This window comes from Leucoraja erinacea, chromosome 1 (genome assembly GCF_028641065.1).
Source record: "Leucoraja erinacea ecotype New England chromosome 1, Leri_hhj_1, whole genome shotgun sequence".
Classification (NCBI taxonomy): domain Eukaryota; kingdom Metazoa; phylum Chordata; class Chondrichthyes; order Rajiformes; family Rajidae; genus Leucoraja; species Leucoraja erinaceus.
In genome coordinates, this window is record NC_073377.1 from 106735606 (window position 1) to 106761785 (window position 26180).

Here is a 26180-nt window from a genome sequence, read left to right on the forward strand (position 1 = left end):
CATTAAAAGGTTTAACAATAAAGCAGACAATTGATTGAATCTGTTACTCCGTAAAATAGCTGTTCAATAGTTTTGGCTTTTCTATTGATCTATTCACATCTGTTAATACCCCATCCATCTAATTTCATGATCTCCCTTATCTCTGTCAGTTTAACCAAAATAGATTTTTGGTCTGACTCATCTTTCTTTGCAGATTTTTAACCGAATAAACAAGCAACAAATTACATTCATGGTTACTGTACAGAAAGTCTAATAAAGAGCACCTTGTTACACATTTTATCTCAGCTCTGTAGCATCTTCTCAGCTAGATATAAAATTAAATATCCTGGTCACAATAACGGAAATAACACATTTGTAGTTTGTTACTAGTTATTCGTTTAGAGATACAGAGTCCACACTATACAGGTATCCCACTTTTGCATCCCTACATACTAAGGGTAATGTGCAGCGGTCAATCACTCCTTATTCTCCTAACCTTGTGGTTAAATCTGCAGTAAGAAATGCATTATACTTTGGTAGAATTATAAACCTGTGCAGAAAGCAAGCTGTGACACAGCTCAGTATTTATGTAGCCACTCCTGAACCATTAGAACAGAAGTCTCCAAAGTCTGCAGCAACAGGTTTCCGTAAATTAATTAAATCTCCAGATTGCTTAGTGAAGCCATCAGAAGTTTAGAACAAAGATAGGCACTAAATGCTGGAGTATTCCCACCAGCATGCGATTGCACGTGTCTAGCCCGACCAAACGTGGTGGCTTGAGGCGTATGGCCGCACGGGGCCGGTCCCACTTCGAACCGCGGAGGTGTATGAAGTTGTGCGGGGCAGGTCCCGACATCATACTCACCAACTTGGACGTCGCACGGCGTCGGGTGGTGACGTCATCACGCAACGGCACGCCGGGCGGTGACGTAATCGTGCAATGCCACGCGCTAGCGTATGCCGTCAAGACGCTGCATACGCCCTCAATGCACCTGTGGGCCGACAGGCCATTGGCACGCAGAATCTTCGGACAGTGCAGGATTTTCGGAGACCCGCGCGATGTCGGGACCAGCCCCGCACAACTCCATATGCCTCCGCGGTTCAAAGTGGGACCGGCCCCGCGCGGCCGTACGCCTCAAGCGACCACGTTTGGTCACGCTAGACGTATGCAATTGCATGCTGGTGGGACAGGCCCTTTACTTAGCAGGATAGCAGCATCTCTGGAGAAAAGGAACAGGTGACGTTTCGGGTCGAGACCCTTCTTCAGACTGAAAACAAAGATTGTTGGTTACTGTTTTCCTACCTGCTGTCAGGAGCATGTTTGTCTTAAACTTTCATTGTAAGTATGACGTTAGAGGTTCTGGTTTGAACAGAGGACAAAACAGCTTCACACATTCTCCTAATACATTGGAGGTTGTTAGACCAGGCACCTCAGGCAATAAACCATCAACAAAAATCAATCAAAAGACAATCTGGCAGCTTGACTGTGTTGAACACCATTACATGAGTGACAGGCGATGTGAAGAACCCGAAGCGTGCACTCCCCACATGTATATATGCGGCCTGTGGACTTCGGAAGCCGCGGTCTCCAGTAGGAAGCGGCCGATTCGGAAACTCCAAGCCGCTGAGAGTGTTCCGATCCTTTCCGACGCTGTAGTTTCGATCATCCCGGCAAGAAGGCCAGTACATCGGGCCGTCCGTAGCGGCGACTGCAGAGGGTTCTAGGCCCCGACCATGGATGAACAAAGAGGAAGATAACTGAATGATGCATGTGACAATAAATGTGAACTATATATATATATATATATATATATATATATATATATAATATATATATGGACATACCATGCAATGCTATTCACAGTTATACCTTATGTAGTTAGATGAGGAAACAAGGCCAGATTACAATTGCTAAACTTGCCATTTTTAAAGAGCAATTTGATGACTAAGTATAAATATAGAACATAGAACAAACAGCACAGGAACAAGCCTTTAGGTCCACAATGTCCAGGCTGAACATGATGCCAAGTTATACTTATCTCTTCTGCCCAACTGTAATCCATGTCCCTCTATCCCTGCACCTCCATGGGGGTTAACGGTGGACGCAGGTGATCATTTCTCAGCAATCCTAGCAAGTGCAACTAAACATCAGGGAAAATGGTCCTAAAGTTTAAATAACCAAGAGTAATAACTTGTATTATCACAGCTTGTATTATCAAATTTAATAGTAAGATTAAACGAGAGCTTACCAGTTTGAAGTTTGATCTTTATTTTATGAGGAGTTACGATGAGGGATTACGTGAAGACCCCGCCAGCACGCATGCGCGACATTCTTCAAAGCAGTGGTGTGGAATCACAGTAATAGTAATTGAAATAATCATAGTAAGATAAGAAGAACTAATATACCAGTTGACCTTTATAATAGAGGGCGGGAGCAGAGGGCACGTAATCCCTCATCGTAACTCCCCATAAAATAAAGATCAAACTTCAAACTGGTAAGTTCTCGTTAAATCCTACTATTTTACTTCAGTGTCAAGTGAATGACTACGTGAAGATTTTAAAGATCTGTGATTTCAAGCCTTGGAACAGTCCATGCTTCACTCACTGCTGAAGTCATTCAAGGGAAGAAGTATGTTATCATATTCAGACATGTATCCAATCAAAACAATAACAATTTATTTTAACAAAATAATGCTCCCTAGGGCTAAATATATTACAGAATTCAAACTTGATTCTGCAACACCGCAGGTTTGGTTATTGGCTTATTATAAAGAATTGGAAGGTCTTTCTCTAGACCATCCTGCTGTTGCCAGGATATGGTCCATAGGCACTTCCTTGTCTCTTGCTGCCGGTGTTGCTGTTGCCCTTGTGGATAGAGATTTAAGATGTCAGTGTCCACCCCAGCAGCTCCCAAACCTGTCTGAGCCATCTAGAGATGGTTTGTGTTGATACCCGGCCATTAGGCTGTTTATGGCTGCCCATAGTGAAAATTTACTTCCTCTTAAAATTTTAGTAGTCTTAAGGTATAGTAGAAGGTGTGTCATTACACATAGTCGGGTGTCAGATGGGTATACCTGGAATTCCAAATTTTGTCCTGATGTTCCTGGTCTATCTTGTATGCTCTAATATGCGAAGTTATCTTTTCTGGTTATGCCATCATTTTTTTCCCCAGTCTCAGTTTATGTAGAAGCTGGACCCCTAGAGCTGAGACCAGTACCATCAGCATACTGTTTTTTAATGTCAGTTTTCCCCCAGGGACAGGGACATTGCTGGTGCCCCTAGCAATGTTAGTACAACACTGATGTCCCAGGTCTGGGAGTACCTCACTCTAGGAGGGTTAGTGTTGTAAATAATCCTCATAAATTTGGCAACTAGAGGGTGAGATCCCATGGAGAGTTGTCGTGGCGCCTGGCACCAGCAAGCTGACCGGGGACTCCTGCATAATTATAGCGCTGCAGCTCAGTCCTTCATCGACATGAAGGCTGGACAGGAATTCCCAGGACGTTGATGGTTGTAGCTGTATTATACGCTACACCAGTCCTTGTTGATTCTTGATAGGCTGCCGTGGTCATCATGGTCCTGCCCGCCAGCCCGGATCTAGCATGGTGGATTATGGTTCAGAGACTGTCAAAGACCACAGGGACCTATGGCTGTGTAGGCCAATCAGGTACTTCCAAGACATCTGATGCTGAGACCATATGTATTTTGCTTAGGATCCGACTGATGAAGCAGGAGGGAAAAACATTGTAAACAAATTTCCACAATTCAGTGAGTAACGTCCATTACTGTTGCCCCAAGTGTGGTTCCCAAGCGACATATGTTGGTAACTGTTGATTGGGACTAGATGCAAATGGATCGATATCTGGTGTCCCTATCTTTTAGTAATATCAGCAACTTTTTTGTGGTCCAACAGCCATTTGGTGCTGTCATTGAATTTTCATGACCTGGTGTGTGCCACTGTATTGAGCTTACCTGGTAGGTATGTTTGCTGATAGCCAAATATGTATGTTAACACACCATAGCCAGATTCTATTGGCCATATTGACACATGATATTGATTTTATTCCACCAATATGATTAATATATGCCACCACTGCGGTATTATCAATTTGTAGGCGGACATGCAGATGGTGCATTGTGAGCAGTAGGCTTTTAGCCTATGAAACACACCCAACATCTCTAAATAATTTATACCCAGTGTTTTTAGTAATGATGATTCCTAATGTCCCATCTACCACCAGTTCTGGATATAGTGTTAGTAGTTCCCCAGCCATGAGCGCTGACCTCCATTTGTAATGTGAATGATGATTACTAATAATGATGGGCTGGAACTATGCTAAGTATTCCCTTTCATCATTATAACTCCAAATTGCTTAGGTTGGTAGCTGCATAGGTCGATCAAAGTGACCTGGAAGGTGTTTTTGCTCTTGCACTTTTGCCCTTTTTGAGCTTTAATGATGCAAGGCCCAAACTGAGTAATTGGAAATGCTGCTACTAGTTTCCCAATTACTCTTCTCTCCTGTCGAATAGATGGTTTATTTTGTAATAATTAATTTTGTTGTAGGCTTCCACCAAGTCTGCTGCTTTACTCTTTGGCAATGTTACAGACATATGGATGATGTTAATTGTAAATCTCAGAAAGTCCATAGTTGTGGATGCCATCAACTGAGATTTATCTGGATGGAGATGACCCCAGAGTTTCACCCCAATATTTTGTAGCAAAAACTGCTGATTTACTAGATCCAGGGTTTTTCCTCACAATTGATAAATCATCAAGATATACCATGACAATATGTTTTTGTTTCCTAAGTATTGCCAAGGCCAGTTTTAATATCTTGGTGAACAGTCTTGGGGCTGAAGTTTAGCCCATTAGGCAACGTTATACTCTGCCATAGTTGCCCCATCCAGTTAAATTTTAGGTATCGACAATGATCCCTCCATGTCTCACAAAACAAGTGTAACATTCCCCCTGTTAGTACAGGTCGTACACCTTTGTGTTCTGGAAGGAACCAGTTCCACCTACCTCCCTGGTTGCGGGTGGTACGTCCCTTTCTTCAACTTCTGCCTCTTCTGCGGAAGAGGCACCGGAGTGCGGGGTTGGCACGTTTTCCATGAGGGTCGCTCTGGGCATTGGCCTAAAAAAGGACCTTCGTGTTTGCTGCACGGCCCTCATGCTTTCACCAGCGTCCTGGTGTTGATGCCTGCTGGTGGATGCATAGAGGTGCTGCCGTCTGAGGTGTGTGATCTGCCCATTGCTGATGACGCTCTCATGAGCCCGACGGCTTTAAACTCTTCGTCGAGCTTTTTTTACTTGTTTAAACATGTTTCCCCCCCCCCCCCCCCCCCCCCCCCCCCCGTGTTTGCAGGTGTTTCGCTTGCAAATTTGGGGTTAGTGGAGGTTTACTGTGCTCTCGCAAGCAATTGATTTCATAGTGGGTACTGCGGAGCAATGTCAGTCCTGCTGAGTGCCGTCATCTCTGTACCATCATCTGAGCGAGCAACCAATGATATGCCTGCTGTCAGAAGTTTTAGAATCTTCTTTAGTTTGACCACTTGGTTTTTGTGCCAGTCCCACTGTACCCCCAGATCGCATTGTTTGCTGCAGGCATTTTTAATGAAGTATAGTTCGCAGGAGGCATATACTTTTTCGTAATACCTGTTCCTGCAGAGGATGGAAGTACAGGTAGTCGATGCTGGCCACCAGCTTGGTCTGCAATGGTACTCCTGCTTTCGTTGATCTGCAAATTTGGTGATCACTCCCAGTAGCTCCTTAGGATTCTGCACCCCCTGCACACTGCCGTTTTCTTCAGCCACGTCCCCTTCTTCAGGACCAGCCCAGCCCTGGTCCACAACGCTCTCCTCTGTTGAGGGAGATGCATTGTTTTACAGCCCTCGATAAGGTGCTGTTATGGGAGTGCGAAGACTCCCATAGTGAGCTTGCTCCATCTCCCGGAGCAAGTCACGGGCGGACCTCCGCTGCACTCGGGCAGTGCGTCCTCTCGGCCGGACTCAGATGAGTATGATTGGCCGGGCTGAATCCTGCTGGGCTTTGCCTCCAGCTTGCTGCGCTGCTTTGAGCTGTACAGCTCATGGCGCTGGATTCAGCTTAGCAGAGTTGGAGTCGGTAAGTGGACCTTAGCAACCGCTCCAAACGGTCACTTCCACTGCCCTTGGGCAGCGCGTTCTCCTGGCCGGACTCCCCGAGTCTATCGGCTGGACCGACTCCTGTTCTGCTGCCTCCAGCCTGCTGCGCTGTTTCCGGGTATACAGCTCGCGGTGCTGGGCTCAGCTGTGCTGGGTTAACGTGTCTTGTGGACCGCAGCCTGCGGTCCTGGTGCCGCTGGTCGCCCCTGGCTGCGCTGGTCGTCCCCGGCTGTCGGAACCTTCCTAGTTCCCCACAACCTGTGGTCCAGGAGCCACTGGTCGCCCATGGCTGTCGGCTGTCGGAACTTTCCCAGTTCCCCACAACCTGTGGTCCAGGTGCCGCTGGTCGCCCATGGCTGTCGGCTGTCGGAACTTTCCTAGTTCCCCGCAGCCTGCGGTCCTGGAGCCGCTGGTCAACCATGGCTGTCGGCTGTCGGAGCATACGCAGTTCCCCGCAGCCTGCGGTCCAGGTGCCCGTTTTTTCTTCCCCTTGTCCAACGTGCTGTAACATAAAGCACAGCGAGGGGAAGAAATACAACTTTAGAATAAATTTCTTCTTACCTTCTAGGTTCGTCTTTCACTTTTGCCGCGTGAGACGCTATGTTGCGCACGCGTGCTGGCGGGGTCTTCACGTAGTCACTCATGTGACTCCAAAGTAAAATCACAGGGTTTGATTTAACATGTCGTGATTCCAACCTGACTCCATCATAAGGTTACAGGAATCTAAGAGATGGAGTTAAGTTGCCCATGAATCACCGTTTATGAAATCCTTGGACTCGCTGCCTATATGTATGAATTGTAATGGTAGCACTGTGACACATGTCATACCACTGCTGCCTCACAGAGACAGAGAACTGGATTGAATTCTGACCTTGGGTGCTGTCTGTGAATTTTGGAGGTAATTTTCTCTGTGACCGCGTGTATTTCTTCCGGGTGTTCCAGTTTCGTCCCCCATTTTACAGACGTGTGGGTTTATGGTTTAATTGGCCTCTGCACAAAAAAAAAAAATGGCCCAAGTATGTAACGAGGGGATGCAAAAGTGGGATAATAAATTACAAATGTGATTAGGTCAGCGTGGACATGATGGGCCGGAGAGCCTGTTTCCATGTCTTTCAATCAAAATGTACTCATGGGTCTTTGGCAAATAAGCTCTGGAGGCAAATGAATAGCAAAGCAATGAAATAAAGATATTTCAGAGTAGTGATCCCTCCTCAGCATTGGAACACCCCTGGACATTGCACTACCATGGTCTCGTTTCTAATTGTATCTTTGCAGTAATGTCTTATTTTTCCGGGTAGTCAAGTCAAGTCAAGTCAAGTCAAGTTTATTTGTCACATACACATACGAGATGTACAGTGAAATGAAAGTGGCAATGCTCGTGGACTTTTGTGCAAAAGACAAACAACAAAACAACCAAACAAATTATAAACACAATCATAACACACATATACTTTTACATAATAAATAATGGAAGGAAAAACGTTCAGTAGAGTTAGTCGCTGGTGAGATAGGCGTTTACAGTCTGAATTGCCTCTGGGAAGAAACTCCTTCTCAACCTCTCCATTCTCACCGCATGGCAACGGAGGCGTTTGCCTGACCGTAGCAGCTGGAACAGTCCGTTGCAGGGGTGGAAGGGGTCTCCCATGATTTTATTTGCTCTGGAGTTGCACCTCCTGTTGTATAGTCCCTGCAGGGGGTGAGTGAAGTTCCCATAGTGCGTTTGGCCGAACGCACTACTCTCTGCAGAGCCTTCTTGCCCTTGGCAGAGCAATTCCCAAACCAGATGGTAATGTTCCCGGACAAGATGCTTTCCACCGCCGCTGCGTAGAAGCACTGGAGGATCCTCGGAGACACTCTGAATTTCCTCAATTGCCTGAGGTGGTAAAGGCGCTGCTTTGCCTTACTCACGAGTGCTGAGGTGTGTGATGCCCATGTCATATCCTCGGAGATGTGGACTCCCAGATATTTAAAACAGTTCACCCTATCCACAGGATCCCCATTGATCCTCAATGGAGTGTACGTCCTCGGATGATGTGCCCTCCTAAAGTCCACGATCAGCTCCTTTGTTTTTTTGATGTTCAAGAGGAGGCTGTTATCCTGGCACCAGAGTGCTAGACCAGCCACCTCCTCCCGGTAGGCCTTCTCATCGTTGTCTGAGATCAGGCCCACCACCACAGTGTCATCAGCAAACTTAATTATTGAGTTGGAGCTGAACCTAGCCACCCAGTCATGTGTGTACAGTTATTTATCTTGCGTACATTATGCATAATTTATGTATAATTTTTGTTCTTTCCACACTTATATAATTCATGCATAATTTAAGTATAATTTTATGTTCAGTGTTGCATGAGGCTGCTGCAAGATTTTCATTGTACCTGTACCATACTTCTACTTTTGACAATAAACTCGATTTGACGATAATGTCTTTTTCCCATGTCTCAAACGCTCAACATGTTCTTTTCCAGTCCAATGCATTGAAGACCTGACTCTGTTACTTGCAAGGAATTGTAAGGGGTTCACAATGTGGTTATTAAAAGGAAAAGAAGGGAAGAAAAATAAATAGGACATATAACAGTGCAGCACAGGAACTGGCCTTTCAGCAGACAATGTCTGAGCTGAACATAATGCCAAGACTCCTTCTTATTTGCCGGCATATAATCCATGTTCCTCCATTGTTTTCATATCCATGTGCCTATCCAAAAGTCTCTTAATGCCACTATCGTATCTACCTTAATGCCACTATTGTATCATGCCTGATAGCTTGTTCAAGGCACTCGCCACCTTCTGATTGAGAACCTCGTAACCTGGTGTCAAGACGAAACCTGTCTCTCAATGTCAGCAAGGCAAAGGAAATATTGATAAACTTCAAGAAGCAAAGCAGTATACATAACTTGGTATACATTAATGGCGCCGAAGTAGAGATGGTTGAAAGCTTCATGTTTCTAGGAGTAAATACTTAATAGCCATATCGAAGCAATGGCTACGAAAGCACATCAGTAATTCTGAAGGCTTAAGAAGTTCAACATGTCACCAACAACTCTCACCACCTTCTACAGTTGCGCCATAGAAAGCATCTAATGGGAAGCATCACAGCATGGTTTGCAAACAGCTCCATCAAAGACCGCAAGAAATTGCAGGGAGCCGTGGATGCAGCCCAGATCATCACATAAACCAACCTACCTTCCATTGACTCCACCTACACTTCACGTTGCCTCGGCAAGGCCATCAGCATAATCAAGGATGGGTCTCACTCTAGACCACTCCATCCCCCTTCTCCCATCAGGCAAGACGTACAAAAGTGCAAAAACGCATACCACCAGGTTCAGGAACAGAGAAAGACTGATACAGTGGCACAGAACTGTACCTGCACAGAACTCTTTGCCGCCTTAGTGCGCCAGAGACCTGGGTTCAATCCTGATTATGGGTGCCGTCTGTTCGGAGTTTGTAGATTCTCCTTGTGACCGCGTGGCTTTTGTCAGGGTGCTCCAGTCTCCTCACACACTCCAAAGACGTGCAGGTTTGTAGGTTAATTGGCTTTGGTAAAATTGTAAATTGTCCCTAATGTGTGTAGGATAGTGTTAGTGTATGAGGTAATCACTGGTTGGCATGGTCTTGGTGGACCAATGGGCCACTTTCCAGGCTGTACCTCTAAAGTCTAAAGTCTAAAAGTAAAGTTTATTTCCAACTGTTATCGGGCAACTGAACATTTTCTTCATTGGAGAACCTCAGACTATCTTCCACGGATCTCACTGAACTTTATCTTGCACTAAACATTACTCCCTTTATCCTGTATCTGTACCCTGTGGACGGCTCAATTGTAATCATGTATTGTAATCATATATTCCCACTGACTGGATAGCACGCAACAAGAAGCTTGTCATTGTACATCGGTGCACAAGGCATACTTGTATAATGTAAAGGTTTTCTTTCCCTTTATTGATCCTGCCTCTTATTCTTTATTATTTTCTTGAAAGGAAAGATTGACAGGCTTATTGAGAGGGCGGTGTAGTGGGACTTAACTGATATACTCATGCATGGGGTTGGTGCGAACACTACCGATTACAAGGCCTCCAAGTTTGCTAAAGGCATTCTGGTTCCTTGATGATTAAAAATAATTTCAGTTCAAATCCTGCACAGCAATGATAATTTGGGGAAATCAAAATTATCTCAACACAATTGTATTGTTTTATACCTCTTAGAAACCTGGAATTCCTAATAGATATTTTGCCAAAGAGGGAAATATGGAGAGTCATCTGTGTTCATTCTCCAGTTCACATTCGGTACAGTACATTGTTCAAAGCTTGTATGAATCACTTCTGACAGCTGTGTGGCTCTGTTTTAAATATGGCTAGTGGGTAAAAAGAAATACAATCATAAAATTGAAATAAATGAACAAAATGTAATAATTTATTGTGAGTAACTGCCAGATGCCATAGTATACCAGAAGATTTACATCAATTCCCAAAGATTGCTGAGATGTAGGTTTGATCAACAGCCCCCTGTGGAGAAATTCACCTCAGATTAATTTCTTGGGGAGACATCAGCTCCTCCAAGTGACTCCCTATATAAAAGACAGAGCGAGGCATAAAAGCATTGCTGGTAGCCCACTACTTCCTGCATTGGTGGTGTCAAGAGTAGCTGAGAAAGTAGTTGTCTGGTGTTATATCAGGCAGAGGGGCATAAGGAAAATGTGTATCAGTTGAAAGCGATTTTGCAACCCCCATACCTGTTATTTCACACATAATTGGGGTTAAAATTAGGGCCAGGCCATTGTTCACCCTGTGCTAGTACGCATGGTTTTGCAAAGCAGTTTTTGCCTTTAAATGTTACTGCCTGGTGAGTTTATTGTTCCATTAGTGAAAGCCGCCACTGTCAAATCATTGGTGGTCTCAAAACCATTTCAAAAGGTGCAAAAATAGCTTGTTCATTTTGGCTGAGATAGATGCTCAAAGCACAGTTGACTTCTCAAGGACAGGCACAAGATTGTGTGCAATAGAGATGTGTGCAATGTTTCCTCACAGAGGTTTTCCAATTATATTTTGATCCAGGCAATTATTCTATAAATGCATCTGGGCTGAAAACATTTAAGAATAAATAGCAGAGCATGAGAGGGAGGACAGCCACTAAGGAATTTGGATGTTTCACAGAGAGTCTTGTTTGACAGGTGGAGAACAAGAGAAATGTTATAAAGAACCAAACGGGTTTGCAAATCTGTGCATAAAAGATATTAGAAATAGGCAACCACCTGAATCTGCTAATAGAAATGTTATCTGAATTTAATTAATCCTCCCACTGAAAACTTCTCATATCTTGAAACTTTCTCAAGCTAGAATACGTGTAGTGGTTGCTGCGATAACGGTGGCGCAATGGGAAGGATGAGCTTGGATCCAGGATGCTTCTTGTTCCTTTTTTACATGGACTATAGGTTCAGTCTACGGTTTTAATTTCATTGTGCAATTCCATGCATCAGTAGAATTAACTTGATATTAAAAGAGAAAAATCTGGAATTTACCAGAGGAGGGATGAAGTAGCAGTTACGGCTTGCTGACAATTGACATTATTTGGGGAAGCATACAGCCACAGAAGTCAAACTTATGGTTTACAAGATATAGTTATTTTTTAAACTATATTTTCTGTATGTTGGTGTCTGTAGTTACTTTCTGACAACATACTCAGACCTGAACGATGGGTAATGTTCAGTTTAAGAAGAATTTCTCACAATAGCCAGTGATGCTCCTCTAAGGATTCAAGCTACAAGGATCTGGCTAGGATACATCAAAAGTTCAAACATTCCACATAAATAGATAATTAGATTCATCGAGTCATACAGCATGGAAACAGGCCTTTTGATCCAATCTGTCCATCTTGTCCATGCTCTACAACACTTTCCAGGCCCCTCCTGTTCACGGCTAAGCTCTGATCTGTTTTGACTTCCCAAAACACAAAACGTTACACATACATATCTAAAGTAAATTTAATCAGCCATTTCACAGTCCGCTTGCCCAGATGATCAAGATCCTGTTCTAACTCTTGACAATCATCTTCACTTTCTAAGGTACCACCAGTCATAGAGTGATAGAGCACAGAAACAGACCCTTCATCCCAACTTGTTTGTGCCAAAAAGATGCTCCACCCAAGTTAGTCCCACCTGCTGGTATTTGGCCCAAATCTCTCTAAACCTTTCCTATCCATGTACCTGTCAAGTATCTGTTAAATGTTGTTATAGTACCTGCCTCAGCTACGTCATGTGGCAGTGTGAAAATGTTGCCCCTCAGAACCCTACTAAACCTTTCCCTTTTAACCTTAAACCTATGTCCCAAGGTTCTTGATTTACCTATCCCAAATATCCTCTCCAATAGTGTGTGTGCCTGTGACATGTGTGTGTGTGTGTGTGTGTGTGTGTGTGTGTGTGTGTGTGTGTGTGTGTGTGTGTGTGTGTGTGTGTGTGTGTGTGTGTGTGTGTGTGTGTGTGTGTGTGTGTGTGTGTGTGTGTGTGTGTGTGTGTGTGTGTGTCTTCTCCGTGGATTATCACCTTGGCGTGGTGGAGCAGCTTGTGTGATCCTGAGATCCTGACAGCAATGCCGTCTGGATCTATCCTCCTGGTAGGGCCACCCATGGCGGTAAGGTCGAGGGGGAGGTCCCTGACAAAGAGCAATCCAACCAAGACTGGAACAGGTGGAGGATGATGGCTGACTTTAGTGGAGCGTCACAATGACTGGGAAGGCGGATGAAGGCAGCAGCAGAAAAGGGTCTCAGGTCGTCTTGGACTCCATGCTACTGGATCCTGACTCAGATCTGTCAAGGACCGTGTGGTGGCTGTCTGTGCACCAGTCTCCCCACGTTAAACAAAGTCACGCACAGGCGTCCGCCATATAGGGAATCCACCCTAACACGCATTAAGTCCTATGGCGATCAGCAAGTGGCGACGGGGGCAGGATTGTGAGATGTGGAAGCCCCTGGTCATGAGCTGGCACATCAGACGGTGGGTGCTAGGTTCAGTCGCTTGGCTCTTGAAACGAGGCAGAAGGGCCCTTCGGCAGCTGCACCCACGACTGAGCAGTCCTCTTTAGGATCCATTCTGCTCACCCCACTTGGGGAAAGGGTTAGAAAAGGTGCCCTAAAAACAGCCTGCCTCAAACGTACCGACTGGATTATTGCGTCCAGATAGATTACCACGCGCGATCAGAAACAGAGAAATATGAATATGAACTGTGGAGCATGGAATGTGCACACTTTGATGGATAGTTCAACCAGTAACAGACCAGAGAGGAGAACCGCGATCATTGCTAGAGAACTAAGAAGATGCCACATTGACATAGCTGCTCTTTCTGAAACTCGGCAGGCAGACGAAGAACAACTGAAGGAGGAGAATGTGGAAACTACAGGGGCGTCGCACTCCCATCAACAACAGGCTCGTGTCCTCGCAAACCAACTTCTACCACTGTCTGCGGAGGTACTCCCAGAATCACAGTGTGGCTTCCGCCCATCCAGAGATACAGCAGACATTATATTCAAAGCACGTCAACTCCAGGAAAAATGACGAGAACAAAGGCAGCCTTTGTACATGGCCTTCATAGACCTGACAAAGGCTTTTGATGGTAGGCCGCCAAGTTCTTTGGAGCATACTATCAAGGTACGGTTGTCACGACAAGTACATCAGAATATTGAGGCTTCTACATGATGGCACGTCGGTCACAGTGCTCAGCAACTGTGGCTCTGAGTCCGAGCCCTTCACTGTGGAAACGGGGGTCAAACAGGGATGCATCATCGCACCCACCCTGTTTGTCGTCTTCATTGCTGCCATACTTCACCTCATTGGTGAAGAGCTGACACAGGGGATCCAATCCTCTACAGAACTGACGGTGGGCTCTTCAACCTTAACAGGTTGAAGGAAGAGAGCAAAGTCAGTAACACCGCCATCACGGAGCTTCAGTACGCAGACGACTGCGCCATTGCAGCACACTCTGCAGAAGACCTCCAGGGCATCCTGAATGCCTTTGCCAAGCCTTAAATGGTCTAGCCTTTAATATCAAGACGACCCAGATCCTACATCAACCTTCACCCAACCAGCCGTCTACTCAGCCAACTATAAAAGTGGACGACACCACTCTTGAAAACGTTGACCACTCCCCCTACCTTGGCAGCATTCTTTCCTCAAAAGCTGACATCGACTCTGAGGTCAACCATTGCCTGAGTTGTGCCAGCAGAGCCAATGCCAGACTCAGGAAAAGAGTCTTTGAAGACCGAGACCTAAAGGCTCAAACAAAACTGCTGCTCTACAGAGCCGTTGTCCTCTCCACCCTGTGGTATGGCCATGGAACACCTACAGCAGGCACCTGAGAGCCCTGGAACAATACCATCAAAGATCCTTACAAAAGATTCTGAGGATCAGCTGGGAGGACAAACGCACCAACATCAGCGTTTTGGAGGAAGCCAACATGACCAGCATCACCACCACAATAATGCAGCACCAACTTCGATGGAATGGCCATGTCAACGCATGTCCAACACACGTCTCCCTAAACAAATCCTGTACTCTCAACTGAAGGAAGGTCGGCGAGCCCCCGGCGAGCCAAAGAAACGCTTCAAGGACAACATCAAGAACAGTCTGAAGAAATTCCACATCACATCGAGCAACTGGGAGCACATTGCACAGGACAGGCGCTCCTGGAGGAAATCCATGCAGGAGGGAGCTGCACGTCACAAAATGGAACTACGGCGTGTCGCAGAGACAAAGCGACATCACCGTAAGTAGAGAGAGAGAGAAGGGAACTCGACGACTACCAACCACCGCCAGTCTCCACTGCCCACGTGTGGATCACGGATCGGCCTCTACAGCCATCTGCAGACCCACAAGTACATGACCCTACGGAGAGGAGAGGACAGTCATACTCGTTTCGAGTGACCGCCGATGATGATGGTGTCTATGTGTGTGAAAATTCAAAACACAATGTGTTGGAAATACTCAGCAGGTTAGGCAGCATTTCTCTTTTCCTCTCCTTTCCTGAGAGCTTTAAGCATTTTCTGATTTCATTTCTGATTTCCAGCATCTATATCATTTTTGATTTCCATTTTAAATAATTTAGTTTGTATGGCAGTCAGACCTTTGGTTAGTAAGAGCTTTGAGTGTCATAATGATATTACTGCTCACTCCTGGGTCACTGTAACCTCAAAGAAGTGTCTCTTCCTTTTGATCTCAATTGTGATTTTTAAAAAAACATATGGCTGAATACTTCCAATCTATCTCTGAACACTTCTATTCCTTTTGTTCATAGTGTAGTTCCGACTACTACATGAAATATCTGCATGGTGATTAGCAGTCAAATGCAGACTGTACCAATTTTTCCTCACTTCAGTATACGGCAGGGATATCAATAGACAATAGACAATAGGTGCAGGAGTAGGCCATTCTGCCCTTCGAGCCAGCACCACCATTCAATGTGATCATGGCTGATCATCCCCAATCAGTACCCCATTCCTGCCTTCTTCCCATATCCCCTGACTCCGCTATTTTTAAGAGCCCTATCTAGCTCTCTCTTGAAAGCATCCAGAGAACCTGCCTCCACCGCCCTCTGAGGCAGAGAATTCCACAGACTCACCACTCTCTGTGAGAAAAAGTGTTTCCTCATCTCCGTTCTAAATGGCTTACTCCTTATTCTTAAACTGTGGCCCCTGGTTCTGAACTCCCCAACATCGGGAACATGTTTCCTGCCTCTAGCATGTCCAAACCCTTAACAATCTTATGTTTCAATGAGATATCCTCTCATCCTTCTAAACTCCAGAGTGTACAAGCCCAGCCGCTCCATTCTCTCAGCATATGACAGTCCCGCCATCCTGGGAATTAACCATGTAAACCTACTCTGCACTCCCTCAATAGCAAGAATGTCTTTCCTCAAATTAGGGGACCAAAACTGCACACAATACTCCAGGTGTGGTCTAACTAGGGATCTGTACAACTGCAGAAGGATCTCTTTTCTCCTATATTCGATTCCTCGTGTTATAAAAGCCTACATGCCATTCACTTTCCTCACTGCCTGCTGTACCTGCATGCTTACTTTCATAGACTGATGTACAAGGACCCCCAGATCCCGTTGTACTTCCCCTTTCCCAACTTGACGCCATTTAGATAGTAATCTGCCTTCCTGTTTTTGCTACCAAAGTGGATAACCTCACATTTATCTGCATTAAACTTTATCTGCCATGCATCTGCCCACTCCCCCAACCTGTCCAAGTCACCCTGCATTCTCATAGCATCCTCCTCACAGTTCACACTGCAACCTAGTTTTGTGCCATCTGCAAATTTGCTAATGTTACTTTGATTCCTTTCATCCAAATCATTGATATATATTGTAAATAGCTGCGGTCTCAGCACAGAGACTTGCTGTACCCCACTAGTCACTGCCTGCCATTCTGAAAGGGACCCATTAATCCCTAATCTTTATTTCCTGTCTGCCAACCACTTCTCTATCCATGTCCCAATACCATGTGCCCTAATTTTACCCACTAATTTCATATGTGGGACCTTATCAATTGCTTTCTGAAAGTCCAGGTACACTACATCCACTGGCTCTCCCTTGCCCATTTTACTTGTTACATCCTCAAATTCCAGAAGATTTGTCAAGCATGATTTCCCCTTATAAATCCATGCTGACTCGGACCAATCCTGTTACTGCTATCCAAATTTTCGGCTATCTCATCTTTTATAATTGACTCCAGCATCTTCCTCACCACCGATGTCAGGCTAACTGGTCTATATTTCCCTGCTTTCTCTCTCCCGCCTTTCTTAAAAAGTGGGATAACATTAGCTACCCTCCAATCCTCAGGAACTGATCCTGAGTCTATAGAACATTGGAAAATTATCACCAATGCATCCACGATTTCTAGAGCCACTTCCTTAAGTACCCTGGGATGCAGACTATCAGGCCCTGGGGATTTATCAGCCTTCAGTTTATCCAACATCATTTCCTGCATAATGTGGATTTCCTTCAGTTACTCCGTCACCCCAGATCCTCTGGCCACTACTATATCAGGAAGATTGTTTGTATCCTCCTTAGTGAAGACAAATCCAAAGTACCTGTTCAACTCATCTGCCATTTCCTTGGTCCCCATAATACATTCACCTTTTTCGGTCTTCAAGGGTCCAACTTTGGTCTTAACTAATTTTTTCCTATTCACATACCTAAGAAGCTTTTACTATCCTGCTTTATATTCTTGGCTGGCTTACCTTCGTTCCTCATCTTTTCTTCCCATATTGTCTTTTTGGTTATCTTCTGTTGTTCTTTAAACATTACCCAATCCTCTTGCTTCCCGCTCATCTTTGCTACTTTGTACTTCTTCTCTTTAATTTTTATACTGTCCCTAACGTCCCTTGTCAGCCAATGTCATTGCTTTCTCTCATTGGAATCTTTCTTCCTCCTAGGAATGAACTGATCCTGCACCTTCTGTATTATTCCTAGAAATACCTGCCATTTTTGTTCCACTGTCATCCCTGCTGGTGCATCTTTCCAGTCTACTTTGGCCAGCTCCTCCCTCAAGGCCCCATAGTCCCCTTTATTCAACTGCAACACTGACACCTCCGATCTACCCTTCTCCCTCTCCAATTGTAGATTAAACCTGACCATGTTATGGTCACTGCCTCATTAACCTTGCTCATTAACCTCGAGGTCCTTTATCAAATCCAGTTCATCACATAACAATAAATCCAGAATTGCCTTCTCCCTGGTAGGCTCCAATACAAGCTGTTCTAAGAATCCATCACAAAGGCACTCTACAAAGTCCCTTTCTTGGGGTCCAGTACCAACCTGATTTTCCCAGTCTACCTGCATGTTGAAATCTCCCATAACAACCACAGCATTACTTTTGCTACATGCCAATTTTAACTCCTGATTCAACTTGCACCCTATGTCCAGGCTACTGTTTGGGGGCCCGTAGATTAGACCCATTAGGGTCTTTTTACCCTTACAATTCCTTAGTTCTATCCATACTGACTCACGTCTCCTGTTTCAATGTCACCCCTTGCAAGGGACTGAATTTCATTCTTCATCAACGGGGCAACCCCACCCCCTCTGCCCACCTGTCTGTCTTTTCGATAGGAGGTATACCTTGAATATTCAGTTCCCAGCCCTGGCCCTCTTGCAGCCATGTCTCAGTAATTCCCACAACATCATACTTGCCAGTTTCTAACTGAGCCTCAAGCTCGTCCACCTTTTTCCTTATACTTTGTGCATTCATATACAGCACTTTGACCTCCGTATTCATATCCCCCCTCGCACCGCTTGCAATTGGCCCTGACCTTACTCTGTTGTCCACATGTAGCCCTAGCAAACCTGCCTGACAGAATGTCGGTCCCCGTCCAGTTAAGGTGTAACCCATCCCTTTTGTACAGGTCACTCATACCCCAGAAGAGATCCGTGGTCTATAAATCAAAATCCTTGCTCCCTTTTCCAGCCCCTCAGCCACACATTCAGATCCCCTATCTCCCTCAAGTCAAAAGGGCTTGAGATTTGAAGATGACATTAGAACATATTTAACCAAATTGTTAGAATTTTTCACAATTATTTAATCTACCAGAATTAAGGTTCAGTTAAACAATTAAAATCAGAAAATCTAATTAGCATGCCCTGCCTCCCATGTTAACACATTTCACTACATTGTGTCCCACTGGACTCACATCCTTTTCTCCCCTTATCCCTCTCCTTCCACCTATATTCTTCATAATTGGCACCTCTTCTATCCTTATCTCATACCTTTTGCCTTTTCATCTCTGACCTTTGTCTAACTTTGAACATCTGCTATGTTCAATCATGACAACTGATCCTGATTAAACAGAGTTTGTGCATTCTCTTTATCAACATGGTGAATTTTTTCCAGATGCTTTGGTTTCCTCCCATAACCCCAAAAATATGTAACTTGATAAGTCAATTGTAACTTGTCTCGAGTTGTGTACATCTGAAATAGAAAATTTGAGAAGAATGCGGGGAAATAAAAAGCAAGGTAAAATGGAATAATTGGAAATGGGTGATTGGTGGTAAGCATGGAATCGATGAATAAAGGGCCTGTTTCTGAGTTGTATAACTCTAGATGCCTCTGACAAAGGGTCTATGAACAATTTACCCTGTTTCTCTTTCCACAGTTGCTGCCTAGGATGTTGAATGTTTTCAGCATATTTTGGTTCAGTCCCATGTGGTTTAGCAGCGACATAGTGCTATGGTGGGATATTAATATGTAGAAATGACTAATACAAAAGTCAGATATTTAGGTAAAAGATAGTAGCTGCAGGGAAATTGTGAATTGACATGAATTTCTCAGCAAGAGTTCAGATCAATATTGGCAGAATTTTGGCACTCATGTTTCCTTAATGTAGAAACAAGCCTTATGCACAAAGACCCTTTGACTGAATACAAGTCAGGGAAAAGACATATCTACAGCAAAAAGATATTAATGGCTAGTCCTTAATAACTATCAGACAGGTATGGATGTTGTTCCCCAGCAACAAGGAAAGATAGGCCATGGATTAGTCTTGTTTCAACAGGCAAGAAGTGAAATAGTGAAACTGTTGTCATCAGTAAAAATCTATTAAATAATACTGGGCTGACATTCAGAAATGAAGAAACAGTGCTCTCCAACTGAAGGTACACAAAAAGGCTGGAGAAACTCAGCGGGTGCAGCAGCATCTATGGAGCGAAGGAAATAGGCAACGTTTCGGGCCGAAACCCTTCTTCAGACTCTCTTCTTCAGTGCTCTCCAACTGATTTGTTTGACGGTCTAATAAACTGCTTAACTGTGTTTTGTTTCCATAAGTAAAGCTCTTCTGATTGTCTATCTATAACATTATACAAAGCAAAATCGGATTTTAGGGATTGCAGATAGATCATTTAAAAGCTCGCAGAATTTAACATTAAAATATTGCAAAATATTGAGGATGCTAATTCAATTCAAAAAGGATAAACAAACTATTGTATTCCATAATCCTTACTCCATCAATACTTCTTTGTATTTTAAAGGAGTTCTTCAGTAATTAGTTATTGAAAAGGGCAGTACAACACCAGGTATACCTAAAGGTGAAGTGCTAACCTGATGAAGTTGTGAGTGAGAGACGCAAAGCAGAAAAAACTGCATGCAATGTCAATAATTATATAATCCCAACAGATCAGGAGAAAGCTCTGCTAATTCCAAGTAGTGGATAACTACATATTTCACAGGCAGTGAGTCTCAAAAAAGGTGCCATCCCCGTTATGACAGAGCTATGCATATAAATACCAAAGACAAAGCTGTGGCACTGGCAACCATATTTAGCCAGAAGTGTCAGGTTTTGTACTAATGTCCCAGTGAGCATTCTTTCTTACGACAATGGACTCCACATTATATTCTGTGATTTATTTGTAAAGCATGTTTTAAGATTATATCTAAACTGTTGCTATTCATTTTGGAATATTTGGACTGCAGTGTTCTTAACATTCAACAGGTAATAATTCTGTTAGATCAACATTGACTCCAGTTTATTTTACCTCTTCCCTGGTCTTCCTCAAGGGGCTGTCCCACTTGGGCGACCTAATTAGCGAGTTTAGAAGAGTTTAAAAAAATGACATGTTGAAGACCTCCTTCGACTATGTAGAAGACCTCCTTCGACTTCATTCGACTATGTTGAAGACCAGCATCGACTAGCTATGACTAGCTACGACTAACTTCAGGAAAATTGGACACCAAATAGTGGAGAGTGAAGACGACCTCCTTCGATCTCCTTTGACCTCCCTTCGACTATGATGAAGATTATCCACGACTACCCTCAATTACCTACGACTAACATGCCGACCTACTACGACTTACTATGACTAAACATATGAGTGGCGACCTTTTTTTACTCGCGGGCATTTTTTAACATATTGAAAAAAACGGAGCGACCTAGCTGAGGCCTCGGGTATGTGGAAACCACTCTCGAGCTTGAAGGAGAGTTACGAAGACCTACAACCTCGTGTCGACCATGCTGCGAGTATGAGCCGAGGGCAAACTCGCCAGAACTCGCAGATTAGGTTGCCCAAGTGAGACAAGCCATTCAGACAATGTGTATTTCTCACTGGATTAAATGCTTTTGTCATACTTCAGCTATTGCAACGAGTCATTGGGCATGATTAGGACGTTCCTCCCAAACGACAGGTTTTTGGAAACCTGCAACAGTAGGTAAGAAAACTTTGTTTCTTTTTTGCTTACCTTTGTTCCAGGAAGGCTGTGGAAAGCTGGCGGGGGAGAGCTGCTATGTAGGAGCAGGCAGCCAGCAACGGCCGGTGGCACGACGGACTCCCTTGGCGGGAGCCGGTGCGACTTCAGCTCCAGCAGGTGTACGGGTCGCCGACAGCCGGTGGAGCACTCCGGAGCCGTCAACCTGACGACTCGCAAAACAGCCCAGGGACCTACAGGGTAAGGAGCGCTACGTGGGTCCGTGGGGCTGAGAAGCTAAAAATAGCAGCGAGCGGTCGGTGGTGCCCGTGAGCACCGGGTACGCGTTGGAGCTGCTGGGCCTGCGTCGCGAGCGGGACTACACCGCGTTGGAGCACCGCAGGCCCGAGTGAGGAAAGCAGCGGCACAGTGGGGAGCACTGCACCGCGTTAAGCCACCTTACCTGCGGTTGCGAGCGGCCAGCTCCCTGAGCGGACTGAACCGCGTTGGAGCACTGCAGGCCCACGTGGGAAAGGAGCGGCACAGTGGGGAGCACTGCACCGCGTCAAAACCAACATACCTGCGGTTGCGAGCGGCCAGCTCCCCGAGAGGACTGTACCGTGAGCACTGCACCGCACTTTGGAGCACCGCAGGCCAACGGCACTACAGGGAACTCAGTGCCCGTGAGCACTGCGACGCGTGCGGGACCTGCACCTGCGAGAACATACCGCGTTTACAGCGATGCAGGTCCAAAACAGAAGAACAAATCCTCGAGTGGGTAAGTCCCATAGCAGCACCTTATACAGGGCTGTATCTCACTTCTACTATTATAGGGAAGTGCTGGAGGAAAAGACAGGGAGAAGGAAGCAGCACAGTTTTTCTTAGGGCTATAATCATGCTTCTCTCCCTCCAGTAGACTCTTTTGTCAGAAGAGTGCTGGGGTCTAGTCTAGGGCAAACCTAGAGCTGTAATAATGAGGTAATGCTTTTTCTAAGTCACAAAGTACATAGAGTGCATTATTGGTCTTTTCCTGATAGAAATACAGGAATACTTAAGTTGTGACTGAAGGATTTAGCAGTCCAAAAAATTTACTGACAGATTCCATTCCCATCTGGGAAGTCACATGGGAATGTCTGTCTATGTTTCAGGGGGAACAACAGTACAGCTGTGAGTAAAGCTAACTGGGAAAGATCTACAAACCAGGTTAGAAACCAGCATAGACCATATGTTTTCTATCTACTGCACCATAGCGGTCACTTGCCACTGGGGATTGTAAATCCCTGAATGTACTAAACTAATCAATTTATGCAGCTGGTTACATCCAACCGGGATTGACACGGGCCTGTGTAAACCCGAAACCTCCTAGCAATATCTTTTTATTTAGAGGGGACCGATCTAAAAGGTCAAGGAGTTGGACAATGAAGCCAAATTGGAGCTCATCTAAACGTCCAAACATCATCCTCAAAGGTATCGCCCCTATATCTGAAGATGTGTACACCCACAACACACGGCCTCGGGGATCCAGATGAAAACAGTAAAACCAGAAGGAAACAAGGAGGTTGGTGCGAGAAGACATCGAATAAATAATTTTTGACACTCGTATCTTAAACAGTATCCGGGGATACACAATAGAATTTTACAACACATAATCTTCTAGTCCAGCTGATACATCGAGAGAGGAATTTGGAGGAGAACACCAAAAGGATATTGGGCTATAGTATTTGCTGATGTTTCTACACGATATGGAACACCAGATGCCGATCTACTCGTATCCAGACATAATCACCAATTACAAAATATGTCATATGGGATACAGACACTGGACATCAGCAACGGATGGGTTTTAGCTGCATTGTAAGGGAAGAATTATTATCTACGCATCCCCTTCCTAACAAATAGGATATGGCGCTTGACGCATCAAACATAGATCAGATCTCGGCTTTTGGCCAAGATCAAGCATAATATCTGGGGTTTTTTATCAGTTTAAATATCTGATATGTCCCTTATCTAGGGACCATATATTAAAAAATAAAAATAAAAATAAATAAATAAATAAATAAATAAAATAATACGATATATTCGTTAAGAACGGAAACCTTTTCTATTGTTAAGTATATTCATTTTAAGAACGAAAATGGCAAGCATTGATTCAAAGGATGCTTACTATTTTCAGTACCCATAACAGGTGATCTAATTGGATGGCTCAGCTCTAGCAGTATAGAGCACTACCTAATGAGTTTAACATTAGCACCTAGGTTATTTACAAAATATAACAACCAGCCACACAATGGTAATGGGTTTGTTGGATGACATACTAATTGTGCGGGAACTTAGGACGGGCTGAACAAACGGTAACAGCCACTTAACAATTATTGGAAACTAGGACTCATTATCCATCCAATTAAATCAAAATTGAAGCCTTCAAATTAAAGGGATTATTTGGGGTTCACCAATAACTCAGTTCCTCATGTCAGTAACTTTGCCAACAGAGGTTACAACCTTAATAAAGGCGTACAGCAAAATCATTGACATCAGGATAAACCATCCATCAGACTGGTATCAAGAATTTTGGCAACAGGTGGTACTGGGAATATGGGTTTCCAGCCACATAATTCAAACCCTTACATTATAAATATTTACAGAGGGCCAAAATATGAGCTCTTACAATTAATGGTGATCATTTCGATAGAATGATGAAGCCATATTGGAACTAAATGGTGGAAAGATAACATTGGGCATTGCTCCAATCCTATCATTGTCAGCAACCAGTCTATGGTCCTACATATGCATGCTATGCACTAGGATGGTGTGTTACCAATTCCATCTCCAGCTGTGGAGGAAGATGGAATACACAGGAAGCATCATTATTACTAACACTGGGCATAACTACCTGGAAATGTTGGGTGTTTTTTCATGGCCTAAAGTCATGTTGCTCTGGAATATGTTAAACAGGTTATTAGATTATAAATTAACAATACTACTGTGGTAGCACATATCAACTGTGGTAGCACATGGGTGAAAGGGATTCTACATCATGTAACAATCTGGCCAACACAATTTGGCAACCTCATCAGTAGGGGTGTTTTTAATAGTACCCCACTGACCTACCCAACCATGATTCTCGGCGGTACTGGGAATGAGATTAGAACCATGCAGCACCATCCTAAACAGACGATGAAGAATGGGGAAAACCACCCGTGCCATGAACATATAAATCGCTTAAATCGTAGAGTCTGAAAGCGCCGCTATTACATCTGGGACTGACGGCCAGAGCAATGGACATGATCACAGCGGGCCACAGACAATCAACCTAAAGACAGTGTCTAATATACATAAACTAATGGGAGATGTGTTGCAACCATAATACATCATCCAGCCTGTTTGGCAGCTTTGTTAACCGACGGGGGCTTAGTATTAGTGACATCAACTGTGCCAGAAGTGGTCCATCTACTTACCTATGGCAAGAGAACGGAACAACAGCTTATGGATGATAATTTTATGGGAATTCCCCAAAGACCGAGTATTCCCAAATATGGGACATCAGCATCGTCTTAACGTTGTTAAAGAACTGGGCTCCAGCCACAGCGCTGTCATTACAGGTTTTGACATTTTTTCAAAACTATCATGCTGATGGCTTAGGTCACGGCACTAAGGACTCAGTCCCTACCAAATTAAGGCTGGATAACTAGACCAGTTCACCTGGCAACTTACACTTCTATATTCAGGAATTAGGGAACAAAACAGACAGGGGTCAGCGGGCCTTAACATAACATTTTTAGAGCCTACCCTACAGATGATTGACTGTTGTGAGACATCTACAAATATACATGGAACAAACCAAGACCATCAGTGGCACAGAAGAGGAACTTTTCATCAACTACAGACAGCCTCATTAAAGAATAACAGGCCAGGCCAGCTAAATGGCTAACATAGTATTGACCAAAGTTGGTGTAAACACTAACTGGGTTAAAATCTCACTCCATCAGGCTGCAGCAACGTCGGCAGCATTTAAATTGGAGGTTCCTATGGATAAAATCCTCAGCACTGCAGGATGGCCATCGGAAAGAACTTTCTAAAGATTATAACAAACCAGTAATGGAAACTGGAATTTTTTCAGAAACATTGTTAAGTTTCTATACCATAAGTTACCCCAAAAAACAGGGGCTATCAATTATTATTAACTTTATGGATATTTATATATATCATATTGATGTTTAATATGTTATCACTATTCTCCCCAAAACCAAGGCAGACGTGATGATGGACTCGTTCCACGGCTTGAATCACAGAGCTTTGAAATCTTCATGGAGTCCCTCACGTGACTCCGAAGTAAAATAGTAAGATTAAACGAGAACTTACCAGTTCGAAGTTTGATCTGTATTTTATGAGGAGTAACGTTGAGGGAATACATGCCCTCCGCTCCCACCCTTGATCATAAACACGATTGGTATCTTTTCTCTAATCTTACTATGCTTAAGTCATTACAGGTATCTGTGATTCACTCCGCTGCTTTGAAGAATGACACGCAAGCGTACTAGCGGGCTCTTCATGTATTCCCTCAACGTTACTCCTCATAAAATACAGATCAAACTTCGAACTGGTAAGTTCTCGTTTATGACACGCAAGCGTACTAGCAATCTCATCTGGAATCTCTTCATGGTTGATGATGTGGTGCCATGGTGGCCAGGAAGACTGGCAATTGTCAAATAGTTTTGAATTTCAACCATGAAGAGATACTCTACAATATTAGACACTGGTGAGGTGCCAGAGATTGGAGGGCAGCGAATGTTGTGCATCTATTTAGGAAGGGTTGCAAAGAAAAGCCTGGTAACTATAGACCAGTGAGCCTAACATCTGAGGTATGTAAGTTACTGGAAAGGATTCTGAGGGAGAACATATATATG

At 44.2% G+C, this 26180-nt stretch overlaps 1 pseudogene; it reads left to right on the forward strand.

Moving 5' to 3' along the window:
- Window positions 1-23203: 23203 nt before the first annotated feature.
- Window positions 23204-23315, forward strand: LOC129704761 (U2 spliceosomal RNA; annotated as a pseudogene).
- The last annotated feature ends 2865 nt before the right edge of the window (window positions 23316-26180 follow it).